This window comes from Macaca thibetana, chromosome 12 (genome assembly GCF_024542745.1).
Source record: "Macaca thibetana thibetana isolate TM-01 chromosome 12, ASM2454274v1, whole genome shotgun sequence".
Lineage (NCBI taxonomy): Eukaryota > Metazoa > Chordata > Mammalia > Primates > Cercopithecidae > Macaca > Macaca thibetana.
Window position 1 is genome coordinate 63,799,163 of NC_065589.1, and position 21,023 is coordinate 63,820,185.

General features: G+C 39.3%; 1 long non-coding RNA gene across 2 annotated transcripts; it reads right to left on the bottom strand.

Moving 5' to 3' along the window:
• Nucleotides 1-1,775: 1,775 nt before the first annotated feature.
• On the bottom strand, nucleotides 1,776-20,962 carry LOC126932095 (uncharacterized). 2 transcript variants are annotated; one of them, XR_007718108.1, is made up of 4 exons: nucleotides 20,905-20,962; nucleotides 6,461-6,516; nucleotides 5,637-5,769; nucleotides 1,776-1,938 (listed from the first exon to the last, which is right to left on the bottom strand). It is a non-coding gene; the product is annotated as an uncharacterized LOC126932095 (long non-coding RNA). The 2 variants fall into 2 exon arrangements; XR_007718107.1 differs by having other exon boundaries at nucleotides 5,628-5,769.
• Between the last annotated feature and the right edge of the window lie 61 nt (nucleotides 20,963-21,023).

Consider the following 21,023-nt stretch of genomic DNA (forward strand, 5'->3'; position numbering starts at 1 on the left):
CTTGGATTAGAATTGCTGGGTCACAGGGTAGTTTTAAAAGAAACTGTCATACCTTTTTCCAGTTCAGTTTTTATTGTGCCCTGTATTTTGTATTTTGATGTGCATAAAGGTGTAAACTATTTTTATGATCCATATTGAATATTAGAAGAAGCGAGTTTGGAATAACAATAGCATTATACATGGTCGAGAATGGCAGTTGGAGCTATTTGAGGAAAGCAAAGACCTGTCTGCCCCAAACAGCTCCTCAAGGAGTTCCTATGCCTGAAACTTTAGCAATATTTCACTCCTTGAAAGGTTAAAGCCCAACCATGGTGATATGTTAGCTAGAAGAAACAGCACTTGTTTTGTTTATGTTACTAACTTTCACCACCCGTTTTCAGTAGGTAAAGTAAAACTGATCATTGAACAGAAAAGGTTATTTTGTGATGAGGTTGAGGGAGTAGTGGAAAGCATGTATTGCTAGTAAGTCCCAGGTACAGCAATGTGAGAGAGAGTCACCTGGGCAGGGAAGTCCCGCAAATGGTGGTCAGAAGAGCAGAAAACGGGGTGGGAAAAATTCTACCTCACAGTTTTGCATAGGGGATAGCTATGCTCTTACGGCACATTTTAGCCTTTAAAAATATTTTCAATATTGTCTCTTTATTCAGTACCACCCAGCTGTAGTTTTTTCACACTCTGATGACTTTCTTATCCACTCTGTTTTACCTCTCCCAGCTGTTCTATTACACACAGCATTCACCTGTATTAGCCTATAAAATTATAATCATCTGTGTGTTTCTAATGCTCATTTTCAAAAATATGTATGGTTTATTCGATTTTTCCTGTTAAAATTTTAAGGGCTGGGAAATTTGGCTTCTACTGTAAATCCTTATAATGTTCCATATATTGTAAATATGCAATAAAAATGTTAAAACCTATAATGGCAGCAGGTTTTGGTATGTATTTCTTTGATATATTGTCACTTTGGACAATAAGTTTGATTTCTATTAATAAAAATTGTTCATAAAATCTAGGGAGAATTAAGTCACACTGGTATCTATAAGATAATCTGGTGAATTCTGCATCTTTGAATCAATTTGAATTATTTTTTTGTAAAGGTTTAAATTTCTTCTAACAATGTTACCTAAAACCTTTTATTAAATCAAAAATGTAACTTGTACATTCTGAAATAACCTGGAGTCTTAGAAGACAGAAGCTTCTCCTTCCCTCTCCCATGACCCCAACGCCCCCTTCCCACAGGCTTGGCACAGAAGTTCAGTGCTTTCTCTAGATCTTGTGGTGGTGTCAGAAATAGGTTCTCGCCATAATAGACAGTGGTTAAATTTCCTTTGTTCCTACTGAGAAGTCTATTTTTAAGGCATAAAAGATGAATGTGTATTTGGGGATGGAGGAGGCATATTAGAACAAAGCAATATTTAAAGTAAAATCATATGCTATAAACAATAGCAGTTCCAGAATGACTACTAGGGATTTCAGATTGCCAGAGTTTGGAAATTGGCAAGCCCTTATACCTTGTCCAATGAAATTAACTACATTTGAGTGACAGTTCAACATACGAGCAAAAAAAAAATATAGAAGAACAATGTACATTTGTTATTAATAGGTATGTTTACACGTTAGAGTATCCACCCATCTCTAGGTTTTCCATTAGATGCTTCATGTATCCACAAACCTGTTTCAAACCATTGAAGTGATCTTACCATTGTGTTTGGTCAAAATAAAATTGGAAGAAAATGTGAATGAGTAAATAGCAACGCTTGACATTCCTGTCTTTTTAATACATTTTATTCTTGTGTTTAGAACTTTTTCAGAATAGGAGTATCAGCTCCACTAATTGTATACATATACACAAATACTAACAGTTGTGTCCATCTGGGAGTCCTGTATTGATGGCAGTATCAGGCTTTCCTAGAATCTTCTGTTAGAACTGGGAACATACTTTCCCATAAAAAAATGATTAAAATGCAATTAGTCTTTTTCAACTACATTATGAGTTAAGCAAGCTACTTTAAGGTGACCTACAAATCTAGCATTAATAATACTACTGTATAAGTTGTTAACAACTGACCTACCAATATATTTTTAGGGTATGTCCCATTCATTAGTTGGAAGCCGCTCTTGTTCTAAGAAAATGTTTAGAACTCGGACCATAAAGATAGTACTGGTACTTAGGACATGAACATAGATTAAGTTTTAAAGGAGGACTATAGTTGCATTGTAGACATGTAGTTAGAACTAGAATATGTGGTCTACACCAATGGTTATCAAACATGAATGTGCCTACAAATCAACTGGAGATGTTATTAAAATGCAGTTTCTGATTCAGTAAATCTAGGGTAGGACCAAAGGTTTTTGCATTTTCAATGTTTCTAGCTGCTGCTGATGCTGCCAGTCTGCAGACCACACTTCTGACTGCAAGATTCTAGAATACCTTTTATAAAAACCTCAGTATATAAACTTTTCAGAGGCAACATCTGATCATCCTGCAAATTACCTACTTTCTCTAATTTGAGTAGAAGACTACAGAGATGGCATTTTGGGAATTATATACTTATAGGGACTAGAGAAACCAAATGTATTTATGAAGTTAACACATTCTGAAAGATTAGCACATCCAATCTATGGTAAAAATTATTAGCAAATTCAAAACAGTGAAGCCTGAACTGTCATTTTCCAGTATCTCATCAGTGAGGGAAGGTTGTTTTCAAAACTGGAAATAACTAATTCCTTTATGCTTTATTCTTTAAAATTCCATTTAAGAGTAATGTGTAGTTACTATTTTTTACAGTACTCTAGTAAATAGAGAAAAATATTAAAAAAAAACTGCCTATAATTTATCAATACTGAGAACATACAGTTAATATTTGATATATTTTCTTTGTATTTAACCTAACAAGATTATGCTAGCATTCAACTTTATTTCCTGCTTTTTACAGCTATATCATTAAAAAGTTATTAAACTTTTTTCCCAGTTTAAGTCAATAGCTGTGTAATATTCAATAATATGTAAATACCATGATTTAACTATTACACTCTTAGGTAAAACATTTAGTTTCTTTCTTTCTCTTTCTTTCTTAATGGTACTATAAGTAATGCTGCAATGAACATCCTTGCTCTTAACTTTTTGACAGCATCTCTCCTTGGGATTGATTCCTGAAAGTAGAAATCTTGGATTGGAATGTATCCATATTTTGAGGCTTTTAATAGATATGGCCAAATTGCTTTCCAGAAGATTAGGTAGATGTATGTGTCTGTTAACAGTTACACATACATCGTGTATATGGCACTGTTTCCTGTCTCGTGGCACTATTTCCAGCATGAAGTGTTCTTCTTAAAGTCTTTACAAATCTTTGAGAAATTCAGTTCACTGTACATTTCTTTAACCACCAGTGAGGCTAAAACAAATTTAGTGATTTATTATTATCCATTGTGTTTCCCTTCTGGTGACTTGTCTGTTACTGTTTTTGCATACTTTTCCTTTGGAGTTAGCATTTTTTCTTATTTGTTTGAAGAGGTTTTTGTTTTTTTGTTTTTTTAAATAAGACTAATAATCCATCATATTTGAACAAGTATTTTTCCTAGTTTGCTATTTATTCTGTCTTTATGAAGTTTGGTGATGTTATCGTGCTCATATTTATGGTGAAATTTATTAACAGATTGTCTTCTTGATATTTTCTTTTCTTTTTTCTTTTTTTTTTTTTTTGAGACAGAGTCTGGCTCTGTCGCCCAGGCTGGAGTGCAATGGCGTGATCTCAGCTCACTGCAAGCTCCACCTCCCGGGTTTACGCCATTCTCCTGCCTCAGCCTCCCGAGTAGCTGGGACTACAGGCGCCCACCACCACGCCCGGCTAGTTTTTTTTTGTATTTTTTTAGTAGAGACGGGGTTTCACCGTGTTAGCCAGGATGGTCTCGATCTCCTGACCTCGTGATCCGCCCGTCTTGGCCTCCCAAAGTGCTGGGATTACAGGCTTGAGCCACCGCGCCCAGCCTTGATATTTTCATATTGCCTTAATGACTAGAAAATCTTTCCTCAGCTTAAATTTTGTTTCTCCTGTGCAGTTTTTTATTACTCTAAACTCCTACATTCATAAAAAATGTTGGTGCCTTGTGTGAGGTAGTAATATGGTACATTTTTCCACATATCAAATGTTCTCAACATAACTTATTGGATAATCTATCCCTCCTATTGATTTCTGATACTCCTTTGAAAATATATAGAGTTGAGTTCTTAAGTCTTCTGGGGCTACTTCTGGGCTAGCTATTCTGTCCTGTTGATCAGTGTGTTTATAATTTTGCCTATACCACACTGCTTTTAGTATTGCTTTAAAAATAAGACAAACAAAAAATAAACAGCTCTTTTTTGTAGCATTGCAGAGAAACAGCTTTTCCTACTGAAAGAATTTTTTTTTTTTTTTTTGGTAGCATGGTGAGTATAGATGCCAGCAAATTTATGTGAGTGAAGAAAAAGTTTATATGCTTAGAGGTATTTTAGTCAAAACAAGAAAGGAAGTGAAGAAGTAGTAGCTGTGTAGCAGAGAGAGAACAACCTGTGCAGAATGCAGAGAGGAAAAAGTACAACAGAAAAGATCAAACAGCAAGAGAACAGCACAAAATAGAAGGGAAGCAAAAAAATTGGAGAAACAACTGAAGATTTGTGAAAAGAATGGAATAGTAATGATTATAGTATTACATTTACTGAGTATGTTTACAGACATATAAGTGTATTTACAGTAGTGTATTTGAATATAACATGCAAAAACACACAATAAGGCCTGACCCATGAGATCAACAAAGACATACAAAACCAGAATGATGTATCAACATTAATGACAAGAAATAGACCGAGACAGAAACCCAGGTGCTCACACTAACAAAGTGCAACAGATTCTGTTGTAGTTGGATTGATGGTCGAAAGAATTCACAAGTACAAGGCTCACATGACCTATCCTGAAATTAGTAATACATGTTTAATTTTTCAGTTTGGTAAAATCATTTATCATTGTTCCAATAGTTACTCAAAATCAGATTTACTTTAGACACCGTGACACAGAAAACAGAATACAGGCTTTGGGGTTTCATGCTTTAGAGCCAGTGGTTCAGAATTCTGTTTTTGGTGTTAGGTTGGCATGGGTTAAGCCATATTAACCTTGTGATTTTGGATGTTATTTAACGTTTCTAGGTCAGTGTCCTCAATAAAATGGCATTAATACAGAAAATACTTCAGTGTTTCTCTAGTAATTAAGTGACATTATGTAAAATAAATCTTCAGCAGGGTATCTGGCACATGATCAGTGCCCTATATTGATATTATTTTCTCTGAGCTTCCTAGACAACAAGCTCCTGAGGGCAGGGATCGCATTTGTCTTCTTGCCTGATGTTTTTTTGGTGCTTAAGTCAATATCTGGTACATCAAAAGTGCTCAGCAAGTATTTGTTGAAAAAGAAAATGATAATTTGCATGGCATTTAAAATGTGAGGCAGGTGGAGTGGGTAGAGCAAGACGGTGGAATAGAAGTCATCACCAATTGTTCCCCCTCAAGCCCCCTGCAAGAACATTGATTTTAAAACTATCTACACACGCACACACAAAGCACCTTCATAAGAACCAAAAATCAGATGAGCACTCACAGTAAGTACCTGCTTTTAACTTCATATCGCTAAAAAAGGCAATGAAGAGGTAGAATGAACAGTCTTGGATTACTGACACCACCTCCTCCTCCATCCCCTGAAAGTGGCGGTAAGATGAAGAGAACCTTGTGCCTTCTGTGCCCTGGGAAGAAGGAAAGCACAGCAATTGTGAGGTATTGAACTCAGTGCTGCTGCGTTATAGCAGAAAGCAAAACCAGACCCAACTCAGCTGATGCTCACCCGAGTGTGCATTTAAACCAGTCCTAGCCAGAGGGGAGTCGCAGATCCCAGAGGTTGGAACTTGAGTTCCTGCAAACCTCATCATTGTAAGCTAAAGGGCTTTGGGGTCCCATATGAACTTGAAAGGCTGTCTAGGCCACAAGGACTGCAAAATATAAATGAGTCCTAGGTTTAAACTGGGCCCAGAGCCAGTGGCGTGGGGGGACATGGGACATACTGAGACACCAGCTGGGCTGACTAAGGGAGTGCTAGCATCACCCCTTCCCTAACTCCAGGCAACGCCAAAAGAGAACCCCTTCTTCCACTTGAAAAGAGAAGATGGAAGAGTGGGGCAGGTTTTGTATTGCATCTTAAATACCAGCTCAGCCACAGGAGGATAGGGCACCAAAGTCATAAGAACCCTATTCCAGGCCCTACCTCCTGGACATTTCTAGACACACCCTGGACCAGAAGGGAACCACTCACTGCCTTGAAGGGAAGGACCCAGTACTGGCAGGTTTATTACCCGGTAACTGAATAGCCCTCGAGCCCTGAATAACCAGCAGCAATACCCAGGTACTAAGTCAAGGGCCTTGGGTGAGACAGAGACTTACCAGCCACAAATGAGTCTCAGCATATTCCTAACTGTGGTGTCTAAAGGGTGAGGCTCCTGATTGAGAAAGCAGAGGGAAAAGTAAAGGGGACTTTGTCTTGCACCTTAGATACCAGCTCAGCCATAGCAGGTTAGAGCACCAAACAGGCTCTTGGGGCCCCCAATTCTAGGACTTAGGTCTTGGATGGCATTTCTGGACCTGCCCTGGGCCAGAGGAGAGCCCATTGCTCTGAAAGGTGAGTCCCGGGCCAGGCAGCACTCACAAGCTGACTGAAGAGCCCTTGGGCCTTAGGAGAACACCAGTGGTAGTCTGGCACTACTCCCCATGGGCCTGTTCCTCAACACACAGATCATTCTCAAGCATAGACCATATGTTAGGTCACGTAACAAGCCTTAAAATATCCTCCCAAAATTAAAATAATATCAAGCATCTTCTCTGACCAAAATGGAATAGGTGGCAATGGCCACCAGGTGAGGCTCCTCTGCCTTTGGAAAGGGGAGGGAAGAATGAGAAGGACAGCCTCTTGTGGTTTGAGTGTCAGCTCAGCTGTAGTACAATAAAATACCAGGTGGACTTCTAAGGTTTTTGACTCTAGACTTGGCTCCTGGATGGCATCTCTGGACCCACCTGGGAGTCTGGGGGAACTCACCACCCTCAATGAAAGAACAGCATAGGTGTGACTGGCCTTGGCACCTGCTGATTATAGAGCCCCAGGGCTTTGAGCGAACATAGGCGGTAGCCAGGAAGTGGTTACAGAAGACTTTGCGTAATGCCCAGTGCTGTGCTGGCTTCAGGTCTGAACTAGCAGAATCCTAGGGGTGGTGGCCACCAGGGTGCTTGTGTCACTCCACACCCCAGCTTCAGGTGGCTCAGGGCAGAAAGAGACTCTATTTGTTTCGGAGAAAGTAAGGGAAGAGAACAAGAGTCTCTGCCTGGTAATCCAGAGAATTATTTATCTTGGCCAAGACCATCAAGGTGGTAACTCTATGAGTCTGCAAGAACCACAGCACTGCTGGGTTTGGGGTCTGCCCTAAAGCGGATACAGATCAGAACACCCAAGCCTTTTAAAATACCTGGAAAACCTTCCCAAAAATGATAGTGCAAACAAGCCCAGACTGAGAAGACTACAAAAAACAAAACAAAACAAAAAAAGTAACTTTTCAATGCCCAGACACAGATGTACATCTACAAGTATCAAGATGACCCAGGAAAACATGACCTCACCAAATGAACTAAATAATGCACCAGGGGCCAATCCTGGAGAAACAGAGATATGTGACATTTTAGATGTTGAAGTCAAAATAGCTGTTTTGAGGAAACTCACATAAAGACAACACAGAGAATTCAGAATTCTATCAGATAAAGGAACAAAGAGATGGAAATAATTTAAAAGAATCAAGGAGAAATTCTGGAGCTGGCAAATGCATTTGGCATAGTGAAGAATGCATCATAGTCTTTTAACAGCGAAATTGATCAAGCAGAAGAAAGAATGAGTGAGCTTGAACACAGGCAATTTGAAAATACACAGTCAGGGGAGACAAAATAAAAAATAATACAAACCAATGAAACACACATATTTTAGAAAACAGCTTCAAAGGGGGAAATCTAAGAGTTATTGGCCTTAAAGAAGAAGTAGAATGTCTATTCAAAGGGATAACTACAGAGAACTTTACAAACCTAGAGAAAGACATCAATATCCAAGTACAAGAAAGTTATAGAACACTAAACAGATTTGACCCAAAGTAGATTACCTCAAGGTATTTAATAAACAAACTCCCAAAGATAGAGGATAAAGAAAGGATACTAAAAGCCACAAGAGAAAAGAAACAAATTGCTCCAATACATCTGGCAGCAGACTTTTCAGTAGAAACCTTATAAGCCAGGAGAAAGTAGCATGACATATATAAATTGCTGAAGGAAAATATTTTTAAACCTAGAATAGTACATCAGGTGAAATAATCTTTCAAACATGAAGGAGAAATAAAGACTTTCCCAGACCAAAAAAAAAAGGAGAGAGATTTTTATCATCACTAGAGCTGTCCTATAAGAAATGCTAAAGGGAGTTTTATAATCATAAAGAAAAGGACAAAAAGGAGCAAGAAGAAATAATCTGAAGGTACAAAACTCAGTGGTAATAGGAAGTACAAAGAAAAGCAAAGAATAATATAACAGGGTAACTGTGGTGTGTAAACTGCTATTAAGTAGAAAGACTAAACAATGAACCAATGAAAAAATAGTAACAACTAATTTTTACAATGTAGACAGTACAATAAGATACAAATAGTAACAACAAAAAATTAAAAAGCAAGGGGATTATTAAGGTATACAGTCTTAATTAGTTTTCTTTTTGATTGCTTGCATGTTTGTTTGTTTATGCAAACAGTGTTGTTATCAGGTGATCTCAAACCAAAAATCATACAATGTATACAGAAAAAATAAGCAAGAAATTAAATCATATAACCAGAGAAAATTATCTTCACTAAAAGGAGGACAGGAAGGAAAGAAGGAAGACAAGACCACAAAGCAACCAGAAAACAAACAAAATAGTAGAAGTACATCGTTATTTATCAACAATAACATTGAATGTAAGTGGACTAAACTCTCCAATAAAAAGACAGAGTTTTGGATACAAAAAGCCAAAAAACATGACCTATTAATCTGTTTTCTACAAGAAACATATTTCAACTATAAAGACACACATAAACTGAAGATAAACGGATAGAAAAAGATATTCCATGCCAATGGAAACCAATAAAGAACAGTAGTAGCTATAATTATATCAGACAAAATAGATTTCAAAACAAAAACTGTAAGAAAAGACAAAGAAGGTCACTATATAATGATAAATGGGTCAGTTCAGCAAGAGGATATAACAATTTTAAATATACATGGGCCCAACCCTGAAACACTCAGATATACAAAGCAAATATTATTGAGCTAAAGAGAAAGACTCCAATACAATAATAGCTGGAGACTTCAACACCCCACTTTCAGCATTGGACAGGTATTCCAAATAGAAAATCAACAAAGAAACATCAGACTTAAAATGCACTATAGACCAAATGAATCTGATAGATATTTATAGAACATTTCATCTAATGACTATAGAGTACATATCCTTTTCCTCAGCACATGGATCATTCTCAAGGATAGACCATATATTAGGTCACATAACAAGCCTTAAAATATTCCCCCCAAATTAAAATAATATCAAGCATTTTCTCTGACCACAATGGAATAAAACTACAAATCAATCATAAGAGGGATTTTGGAAACTATACAAATACATGGAAATTAAACAATATGCTCCAGAATGACCAGTGGGTCAAGGAAGAAATTAAGAAAGAAATTGAAAATTTTTTTGAAACAAATGATAATGAAACACAAGATGCCAAAACTTATGGGATACAGCAAAAGCACTTCTAAGAAGGAAGTTTATAGCTATAAGTGCCTACATCAAAAAAATAACAAAAAGTTCAAATAAAAAACCTAACATAGGATTTTAAAGAACTAGAAAAGCAAGAGCAAATTAAACCCAAAATTAGTAGAAGAAAAGAAATAAAGGTCAGAGCATAAATAAATAAATTTGAAATTAAGAAAATAACAAAAGATGAATGAAATATAAAGTTGATTTTTTGAAAAGTTAAACAAAATTGACAAACCTCTAGTCAGACTAAAAAAAAAAAAAAAAAAAGAGAGAGAGAGAGAAGATCCAAATAAATAACATCAGAGATGAAAAAGGAGACATTACAACTGATACTGCAGAAATTTAAAGGGTCATTAGTGGCTACAAGGAGCAACTACATGCCAATAAATGGGAAAATCTATAAGAAATAGACAAATTCCTAGACACATGCAAACTACCAAGGTTGAACCATAAGAAAATTTAAAACCTAAACAGACCTCTGACAAGTAATGAGATTGAAGTCGTAATAAAAAGTCTCCCAGTAAAGAAAACCCTGGGTCCTGATGACTTCACTACTGAATTTTACCAAATATTTAAAGAATAACTAATATCAATTCTACTCAAACTATTCTGAAAAACAGAGTAGGAGGGAATACTTTGAAACTTATTCTACAAGGCCAGTATTACACTGACACCAAAACCAGACAAAGACACATCAAAAAAGGAGAAAACTACAGGCCAATATCTCTAATGAATATTGATACAAAAACTTCAACTAGATACTAACAAACCAAATTCAACAGTACATTTAAAAGATTATTCATTGGCCAGGCACAGTGGCTCACACCCGTAATCCCAGCACTTTGGGAGGCCGAGGTCGGCGGATCATGAGGTTAGGAGATGGAGACCACCCTGGCTAACATGGTGAAATCCCGTCTCTGCTAAAAATACAAAAAATTAGGCGGGCGTGGTGGCGGGTGCCTGTCATCCCAGCTACTTGGGAAGCTGAGGCAGGAGAATGGTGTGAACCCAGGAGGTGGAGTTGCAGTGAGCCGACATCGTGCTTCTGTACTCCAGCCAGGGTGACAGAGCAACACTCCATCTCAAAAACAAACAAAACAAAACAAAAAAATTATTCATCAAGACCAAGTGGTATTTATTGCTAGTTTGCAAGAATGGTTCAACATATGCAAATCAACCAATGTGATACATTATATCAACAGAATGAAGGACTATAACCATATGATCATTTCAATTGATGCTGGAAAAGCATGTGATAAAATTTAGCATCCTTTCATGATAACAACTCTCAGAAAACTGGATACAGAAGGAACATACCTCAACATAATAAAAGTCATACATGGCAGACCCACAGGTAGTATCATACTGAAGGGGTAAAAATTTGAAAGCCTTTCCTCTAATATCTGGAACACGACAAGGATGGCTTTCACTGCTGTTATTCAACATAGTACTGAAAGTCCTAGCTGGAGCAATAAGGTAAGAGAAAGATATAAAGGCCATCCAAATTAGAAACAAAGAAGTCAGATTTGCAAATGATATATTATATTTAGAAAAACCTAAAGACTCCACAAAAAATCTATTAAAACTGATAAAAAAAAATTTAGTCAAGTTGCAGGATACAAAATCAACATACATAGAATTTCTATATGTTAACAGAAACTGAAACTAAAGAAACTGAAAAATAAATTAAAAAGTAGTCCCATTTACAATAACCATGAATAAAATTAAATATGTAGGAATTAACTGAAGGAGTTAAAGATCTCTATAATGAAACCTAAAAAACACCGATTAAAGAAATTCGGGCGGGGACACCATAAAACACAAAGATATTCCATGTTCATGAATTGGAAGAATCAATGTTGTTAAAATGTCCATAATACCCCGAGGAGTCTACAGATTCAATGAAATGTCTATCAAAATACCAATGATATTCTTCACAGAAACAGAAAAAAACTATGCTAAAATGTATATGGAACCACAAAAGATCCAGAATAACCAAAGTCATCCTAAGCAAAAAGAACAAAACTGGAGGAATCACATTACCTGACTTCAAATTATACTACAGAGCTATTGTAACCAAAACAGCATAGTAATGGCATAAAAACAGGCACATAGACAAATGAAACAGAATAGAGAACCCAGAAATAAATCCACACACCTACAGTGAACTCATTTTCAACAAAGGTGCCAAGAACATACATTGGGAAAAAGATTCTTCAACAAATGGTTCTGGGAAAACTGGATATCCGCATGCAGAAGGAGGAAACTAGTCCCCTATCTCTTGTCATACACAAAAATCAAATCAAAGTGGATTAAAGACTTAAACCTAAGACATCAAATTATGAAACTAACACAAGAAAACATTGAGGAAACTCTCCAGGCCATCAGTCTGGCAAAGATTTCTTGAGTAATATCCAACAAACATAGGCAACCAAAGCAAAAATGGGCAAATGGAATAGCATCAAGTTAGAAAGCTTCTCTGTACAGCAAAAGAAACAATCAACAAAGTAAAGATAAAACCCACAGAATGGGAGAAAATATTAGAAAACTACTCATCTGACAAGGGATTAATAACTAGAACATATAAGAAACTCAATTCTATAGGAAAAAATCTAAAAATCTGATTAAAAATGGGGAAACCACTTGAATAGACATTTCTCAAAAGAGGACTTACAAATGGCAAACAGGAGTATGAAAAGGTGTTCAACATCATTGATCACCAGAGAAATGCAAATCAAAATCACAATGAGATATCATCTTATCTGAGATAAAATGGCTTATATCCAAAAGACAGGCAATAACAAATGCTGGCAAAGATGTAGAGAAAAGGGAATCCTCATACACTGTTGGTGGGAATGTAAATTAGTAAACCACTATGGAAAACAGTTTGGAGGCTCCTCCAAAAAGTAAAAGTAGAGCTACTACGTGATTCAACAATCACACTGTTAGTTATATACCCATAAGAAAGGAAATCAGTATATCAAAAAGATATGTACACTCATGTTTATTGCAGCTTTTGTCACAACAGCCAAGATTTGGAAGCAACGTAAGTGTCTGTTGACAGATGAATGGATAAGAAAAATGTGATACTTATACATAACGGAGTACTATTTAGCCATAAAAAAGATTGAGATTCAGTCATTTGCAACAACATGGACAGAACTGGGGTCACTATGTTAAGTGCAATAAGCAAGGCACAGACAGACAAACATCACATGTTGTCACTTGTTTGTGGGGTCTAAAAATCAAAACAATTGAAACTATGGAGATAGAGAGTAGAAGGATGGTTATATGGTCTGGCTGTGTCCTCACCCAAATTTCATTTTGAATTGTAGTTCCCATAATCCCCATGTGTCGTGGAAGAGACCCAGTGGGAGGGAGTTGAATCATGGGGGCAGTTATCCTCAGGTTGTTCTCATAATAGTGAGTGAGTTCTCATGAGATCTGATGGTTTTATAAGGGACCTTGCCCGCCTTTGCTCAGAATTTCTCCTTGCTCCAGGAATGTGAAGAAGGATGTTTGCTTCCCTTTCCACCACGATTGCAAGTTTCCTGAGGCCTCCCCAGCCATGCTGAACTGTGAGTCAATTAAACCTTTTTCCTTTATACATTACCCAGTCTCAGGTATGTCTTTATTAGCAGCATGAGAAAGGACTAATGCAGTAAATTGTTACCAGGTAGTGAGGTGCTGCTGTAAATATATCTGAAAATGTGGAAGCAACTTTGAAACTGGGTAATAGGCAGAGGTTGGAAAGTTTGGAGGGCCCAGAAGAAGACAGGAAAATGTGGGAAGTTTGAAATTTCCTAGAGACTTATTGAATGGCTTTTACCAAAATGCTGACAGTGATATGAACAATAAAGTCCAGGCTGAGGTGGTCTCAGATGGAGATTAGGAACCTGTTGGGAACTGGAGCAAAGGTCACTCAAGAGACTGGTGGAATTTTGTCCCTGCCCTAGAGATCTGTGGAACTTTAAACTTGAGAGAGACGATTTAGGGTATTTAGTGGAAGAAATTTCTAAGCAGCAAAGCATTCAGTAGGTGACAGAGCATAAAGTTAGGAAAATTTGCAGCCTGACAGTGCAGTAGAAAAGGAAAATTCATGTTCTGGGAAGAAATTCAAGCCTGCTGCAAAAATTTGCATATGTAACCAGCAGCCAAATGCTAATCACCAAGACAATGGGGAAAATGTTTCCAGGGCCTGTCAGAGACCTTCTCAGCAGCCCCTCTCAACACAAGCCTGAAGGCTTAGAAGGGAAAAAAGGTTGTGTGGGCAGGGCCCAGGGTCCCCCTGCTGTGTCCAGCCTCAGGAAATGGTGTTCTGTGCCCCAGCTGCTTCAGCTCCAGCCATGGCTAAAGGGACCAAGTTACAGCTTGGGCCACGGCTTCAGAGGGTGCAAGCCCCAAGTCTTGGCAGCTTTCATGTGGTATTAGTCCTGCAGGTACACAGAAGACAAGAATTAAGGTTTGAGAACTTCCACATAGATTTCAGAGGATGTATAGAAATGCCTGGATGTCCAGGCGGAGGTGTACTACAGGGGCAGTGCCCTCATGGAGAGCCTCTGCTAGTGCAGTGCCAAAGGGAAATGTGGGATTGGAGCCCCCACACAGAATCCCCATTGGGGCGCTGCCTAGTAGAGCTGTGAGAAGAGGGCCATCACCCTCCAGACCCCAGAATGGAAGATCCACCGACAGCTTGCACAGTGCACATGGAAAAGCTGCAGACACTCAATGCCAGCCATGAAAGCAGCTGGGAGGGGAGCTGTACCCTGAAAAGCTGCAAGGGTGGAGCTGCCCAAGACCATGGGAACCCACCTCTTGCATCAGCATGACCTGGATGTGAAACATGAAGTCAAAGAAGATCGTTTCAGAGCTTTAAGATTTGACTGCCCTGCTGGATTTTGGACTTGCATGGGGCCTATAGCCCCTTGGTTTTGGCCGATTTCTCCCATTTGGAATGGCTGTATTTACCAAATGCCTGTACCCGCATTGTAGCTAGGAAGTAACTAACTTGCTTTTGATTTTACAGGCTCATAGGTGGAGAACAGACTTGCCTTGTTTCAGATGAGACTTTGGACTTGAACTTTTAGGTTAATACTGGAATGAGTTAACACTTTGGAGGATGATTGGGAAGGCATGATTGTGTTTTGAAATGTGAGGACATGAGATTTGGGAGGGGCCAGGGGCTGATTGGTATGGTTGGCTGTGTCCCCACCCAAATCTTATCTTGTAGTTCCCACAGTCCCCACATGTCATAGGAGGGACACAGTGGGAAGTAATTGAATCATGGGGTTGGTTACCTCCAAGCTGCTATTTCTGTGATAGTGAGTGAGGTCCCACAAGATTTGTTGGTTTTAGAAGGGGCTTTCCCCTGTTTTGCGCAACACTTCTCCTGGCCGCTGCCATGTGAAGAAGGATGTGTTTGTTTCCCCTTCTGCTATGTTTGTAAGTTTCCTGAGGCTTCCCCAGCCATGCTGAACTGTGAGTCAATTAAACCTCTTTCCTTTATACATTACCCAATCTTGGGTATGTCCTTATTAGCAGTGTGAGAACAGACTAATACAGATGGTTACGAGGCTAGGAATGGTAGTGGTGGGGTGGGGGTTTAAGAGGTGAGGATGGTTAATCGATACAAAAAAATAGAGTAAATGAATAAGGCCTAGTATTTGATAGCACAATAGGGTAACTATAGTCGATAATAATTTAGTTTTACATTTAAAATAACTAAAAGAATATAATTAATTTTTTTATTATACTTTAAGTTCTGGGGTACATGTTCAGAATGTGCAGTTTTGTTACATAGGTATACACTTGCCATGGTGGTTTGCTGCACCCATCAACCCATCATCTACATTAGGTATTTTTCCTAATGCTATCCCTCCCCTAGCCCCCGATCCCCATAGGCCCCAGTGTGTGATGTTCACCTCCCTGTGTCCATGTGTTCTCATTGTTCAACTCCCACTTATGAGTGAGAACATGCAGTGTTTGGTTTTCTGTTCCCGTGTTAGTTTGCTGAGAATGACGGTTTCCAGATTAATCCATGTCCCTGCAAAGGACATGAACTCATCCTTTTTTATGGCTGCATAGCATTCCATGGTATATAAGTGCCACATTTTCTTTATCCAGTCTATTATTCATGGACATTTGGGTTGGTTCCAAGTCTTGCTATTGTGAATAATGCTGCAATAAACATACATGTGCGTGTGTCTTTATAGTAGAATGATTTATATTCCTTTGGGTATATACCCAGTAATGGGATAACTGGGTCAGATGGTATGTCTCGTTCTAGATCCTTGAGGAATCACCACACTGCCTTCCACAATAGTTGAACTAATTTGCACTCCCACCAACAGTGTAAAATCATTCCTATTTCTCCGCATCCTCTCAAGAATCTGTTGTTTCTTGACTTTTTAATGATTATCATTCTAACTGGCATGAGATAGTGTCTCATTGTGGTTTTGAATTGAATTTCTCTAATGACCAGTGATGATGAGCTTTTTTTAATAAGTTTCTTGGCCGCATAAATGTCTTCTTTTGAGAAGTGCCTGTTGATATCCTTTGCCCAAAAAGGATATGGGGTTGATGGGGTTGTTTGCATTTTTCTTGTACATTTGTTTAAGTTCCTTGTAGATTCTGGATGTCAGCCCTTTGTCCGATGGATAGACTGCAAAATTTTTTCCCATTCTGTAGGTTGCCTGTTCACTCTGATGATAGTTTCTTTTGCTGTGCAGAAGCTCTTTAGTTTAATTAGATCCCATTTGTCAATTTTGGCTTTTATTCCCATTGCTTTTGTCGTTTTAGTCATGAAGTCTTTGCCCATGCCTATGTCCTGAATGGTATTGCCTAGGTTTTCTTCTAGGGTTTTTATGGTTTTAAGTCTTACGTTTAAGTCTTTACTCCACCTTGAGTATGTTGAACCACCCTTGCATCCCAGGGATGAAGCTGACTTGATCTTCGTGGATAAGCATTTGGAGGTGCTGCTGGATTTGGTTGGCCAGTATTTTATTGAGGATTTTTGCATCAATGTTCATTAGGGATATTGGCCTGAAATTTTCTTTTTCTGTCATGTCTCTGCCAGGTATTGGTATCAGGGTGATGGCTGGCCTCATAAAATGAGTTAGGGAGGATTCCCTCTTTTTCTATTGTTTGGAATAGTTTCAGAAGCAATGGTACCAGCTCCTCTACCTGTGGTAGAATTTGGCTGTGAAAATGTCTGGTCCTGGACTTTTTTTGATCCCTTGGAGAAGAAGAGGCATTCTGGATTTTGGAATTTTCAGCCTTTTTGCACTGTTCTTTCCTCATCTTCACAGATTTATCTACCTTTGGTCTTTGATGTTGGTAACCTTCAGATGGAGTTTTTGTGTAGATGTCCTTTTTGTTGATGTTGATGCTATTCCTTTCTGTTTGTTAATTTTCCTTGTAATGGTCAGGCCTCTCTGCTGCAGGTCTGCTGGAGTTTGCTAGACATCCACTCCAGACCCTATTTGCCTGGGTATCACCAACAGAGGCTGCAGAACAGCAAAGATTGCTGACTGTTCCTTCCTCTGGAAGCTTCTTCCCAGAGGGGCACCTGTGAGATGCCAGCCAGAGCTCTACTGTATGAGGTGTCTGTTGGCTCCTGCTGAGAGGTGTCTCCCAGTCAGGAGGCATGGGGGTCAAGGACCCACTTCAGGAGGCAGTCTGTCCCTTAGCAGAGCTCCAGCACTGTGCTGGGAGATCTGCTGCTGTCTTCAGATCTGGCAGGCAGGAACGTTTAAATCTGCTGAAGCTGTGCCCACGGCAACCCTTTCCCCTAGGTGCTCTATCCCAGGGAGATAGGAGTTTTATCTATAAGCCCCTGACTGGGGCTGCTGCTTTTCTGTCAGAAGTGTCCTGCCCAGAGAGGAGAAATCTAGAGAGGCAGTCTGGCTACAGCAGCTTTGCCAAGCTGCGGTGGGCTCCACCGGGTTCAAAGCTCCCAGCTTTGAACTGTAAGGGGAAACAGTTTACACTGTAAGGGGAAAAACACCTACTGAAGCCTCAGTAATGGAGGAGGCCCTTCCCTCCACCAAGCTCGAGCATCCCAGGTCAACTTCAGACTGCTGTGCTAGTAGCGAGAATTTCAAGCCCATAGATCTTAGCTTGCTGGGCTCCATGGGGGCAGGATCTGCTGAGCTATACCACTTGGCTCCCTGACTTCAGCCCCCTTTCCAAGAGGAATGAACAGTTTTGTCTCGCTGGCATTCCAGACGCCACTGGGGTAAAAAGAAAAAAAAACTCCTGCAGCTAGCTCACTGTCTGCCCAAATGGCTGCCCAGTTTTGTGCTTAAAACCCAGGGCCCTGGTGGTATAGGCACCCAAGGGAATCTCCTGGTCTGCGGGTTGCAAAGACCATGGGTAAAGCAAAATATCTGGACTGAATGCACCATCCCTCATGGCACAGTCCCTCACGGCTTCCCTTAGCTAAGGGATGGAGTTTCCAGACCCCTTGTGCTTCTCGGGTGAGGTGATGCCCCAAGCTGCTTTGGCTCACTCTCTGTGGGCTGCACCCGCTGTCTAACCAGTCCCAGTGAGATGAGCTGGGTACCTCTGCTGGAAATGCAGAAATCACCCACCTTCTGCATTGATCTCGCTGGGAGCTGCAGACCAGAGCTGTTTCTATTCTGCCATCTTGCCCGCCACTCAATGCAATTTTTTTATAACACAAAAGATAAATGCTTAAAAGGATGGATACCCCATCTTCCATTATGTGATTGTTATGCATTGCATGTCTGTATCAAAACATGTACCTTGCAAATATATGTGCCTACTATGTACCCATAAAAATTTAAAATTAAAATAAACTCACATATCCCATAAATATATAAACCTACTATGTACCCATAAGTATAAAATGAAACATGAATAAAATAAATGAATAAAATAAAATGCCATGCAAATTTTTGCTGTTTTTTGTTTTTAGCCAGTTTGATCCTTTTGGGGGGCTTTTTAAAAAGAGATATAAGTATGATGATAGGAGAGGAGAGAGTGGATCAGGCTTACAAGTTTGCTTATTGAGGATCTACTCTCCTCTTGTAAAAACTCTCTTTCTTCTTGTTACTAATCCCCTTTAAATGCAATGTCATGTAGAAGAGGCCAAACTTTATATCAGCATTAAGTAACACATTAGGCCATGTGCCAGCCACTTAAGTGAGATCTGGTCCATGACCAGGTAAAGGCAGGAGTTATGGGACAGAAGGCAGAGACCATGGCAGGTGGTGAGTGCCCTGGACGAGGAAACCAGGAGGGCACAAGAACTGAACTCCTCTACCGTGAAATTCTCCTTGAACTGTTATTTTTTTTCTGTTTATTTTATTCTGTAAAATTTGTACATCCACAGGTAGTTGTGAGATGGAATTCTGTGGAGAAGTTTATAAAATACAGATTATTCATTATCCTGGAGGGTACATTCTGAAATAAAGAGCTTTCTTTCAGTTCTGTGATCTCAAGGTTTTGCTTTTAAAGAATTGAGTTTGAATTCCTGATTGAGTTTGATTGAAATGTGCTTTGGTCTCATCCATTGCACCTCCCCAGCCCTCTTAACAACCATGAAGGAAAAAATGTAGAAAACTGTATGAATAGTGCTATATCCCAGATGTCCTCAAACCCAGCCAGTCTATGGATGCCAGTGGGGAGAGGAGTCCCCCGTTACAGCAACAACTCAAATTTCCTGTTTAACTGTATTATTTGTTCACATGTTCCACCACCTGTTTCACCTGGCACATTTGGTCTGCTCAGCCAAATCCACCTGTGACTTTAGAAGGACTGAGAAGAGCCAAATCACCCACTCCTGGTACCAAAATCTGTATCAATCAGAGCTCTCCAGAGGGACAGAACTATAATAGGATATATGTATATACGAGAGGGAGTTTATTAAGGAGAATTGACTCACACAATCTCAAGATAAAGTCCCATGATAGGCTGTCTGCAAGCCGAGGACAAAGAAGCTAGTGGTGGTTCAATATGAGTCTTAAAGCCTCAGAAGTAGGGATACTGACAGCGTAGCCTTCAGTCTGTGGCTGAAGGCCCAAGACCCCCTGGTAAATCATTGATGTAAGTCAAAGAGTCCAAAGGCCCAAGAACTTGGAGTCCAATGATCAAGGACAGGAAGCATCTAGTACAGCAGAAAGATAGAAGCTGAAAGACTCAGCAAGCCAGCTTCGTCAGTGTTCTCCCACACATTCAAGTTGCAGGGTTCCATTCTTTTCCAATCAATGCCCTCACTTTAACAGCAGACACTTGGCGAGGCTGTGTGTGCACCTTCCATTGCAGGTCCCAGCCACTCACATCATAAGAGCTTATGTTTGATTTTCTGCAATTTCAGCCCTTTGTCTACAGGAGATAAGACTCTCACTCAGGGCAATCTTAGAAGATTTGAGCCTAAATATATGCTTCTGGAGGCAGGAGTTGGAATCCCTGAGCTTATCATTTTCTTTCATCACTTTGTTATGCAAGCTTAGGAGCAACCAACCAACTTCATTACATTCCTTGTTTCTCCACATACAGTCAAAGATACTACGTATAGGGTCACTAAACTCCTTGCTTCTCAAGAGGAGTGAATCAGGAGTGTCAAATGCATTTATTTTGCATAACTGTTCATGCCAAGGACTATTAGTGTTCTCTATACTATTAGAAGTAGAGTCCTTAGCATTTTTGTGTCTAATCAGATTAAGCAGCCAACTCCCAAAACCCCCAAACTGACTAAAGAGATCCATCCTTAAAATTCTGTTCCTCTAGTACCACTCCTGGTACCAACTTTTTGTATTAGTCCATTTTCACACTCTTATGAAGAACTGCCCAAGACTGGGTAATTTATAAAGGAAAGAGGCTTAATTGACTCACAGTTCTGCATGGCTTAGTGGGCCACAGGAAACTCACAATCATGGCGGAAGGGGAAGCAGTCACCTTCTTCACAAGGTGGCAGGAGACAGAAAGCATGTGAAGGAGGAACTGTCAAACACTTTTAAAACCACCAGATGATATCTGATAGTTTTATACCTACATCTAACTTCTTTTACCTTCCGGACAGTCTCAGTAATTATTGCCTTTCATGAGGGTTCTATGACAGAGGTGAGTGATGTAATAACAGAAAGGAAGATTCCCATAGCAAGGGATAGCTAT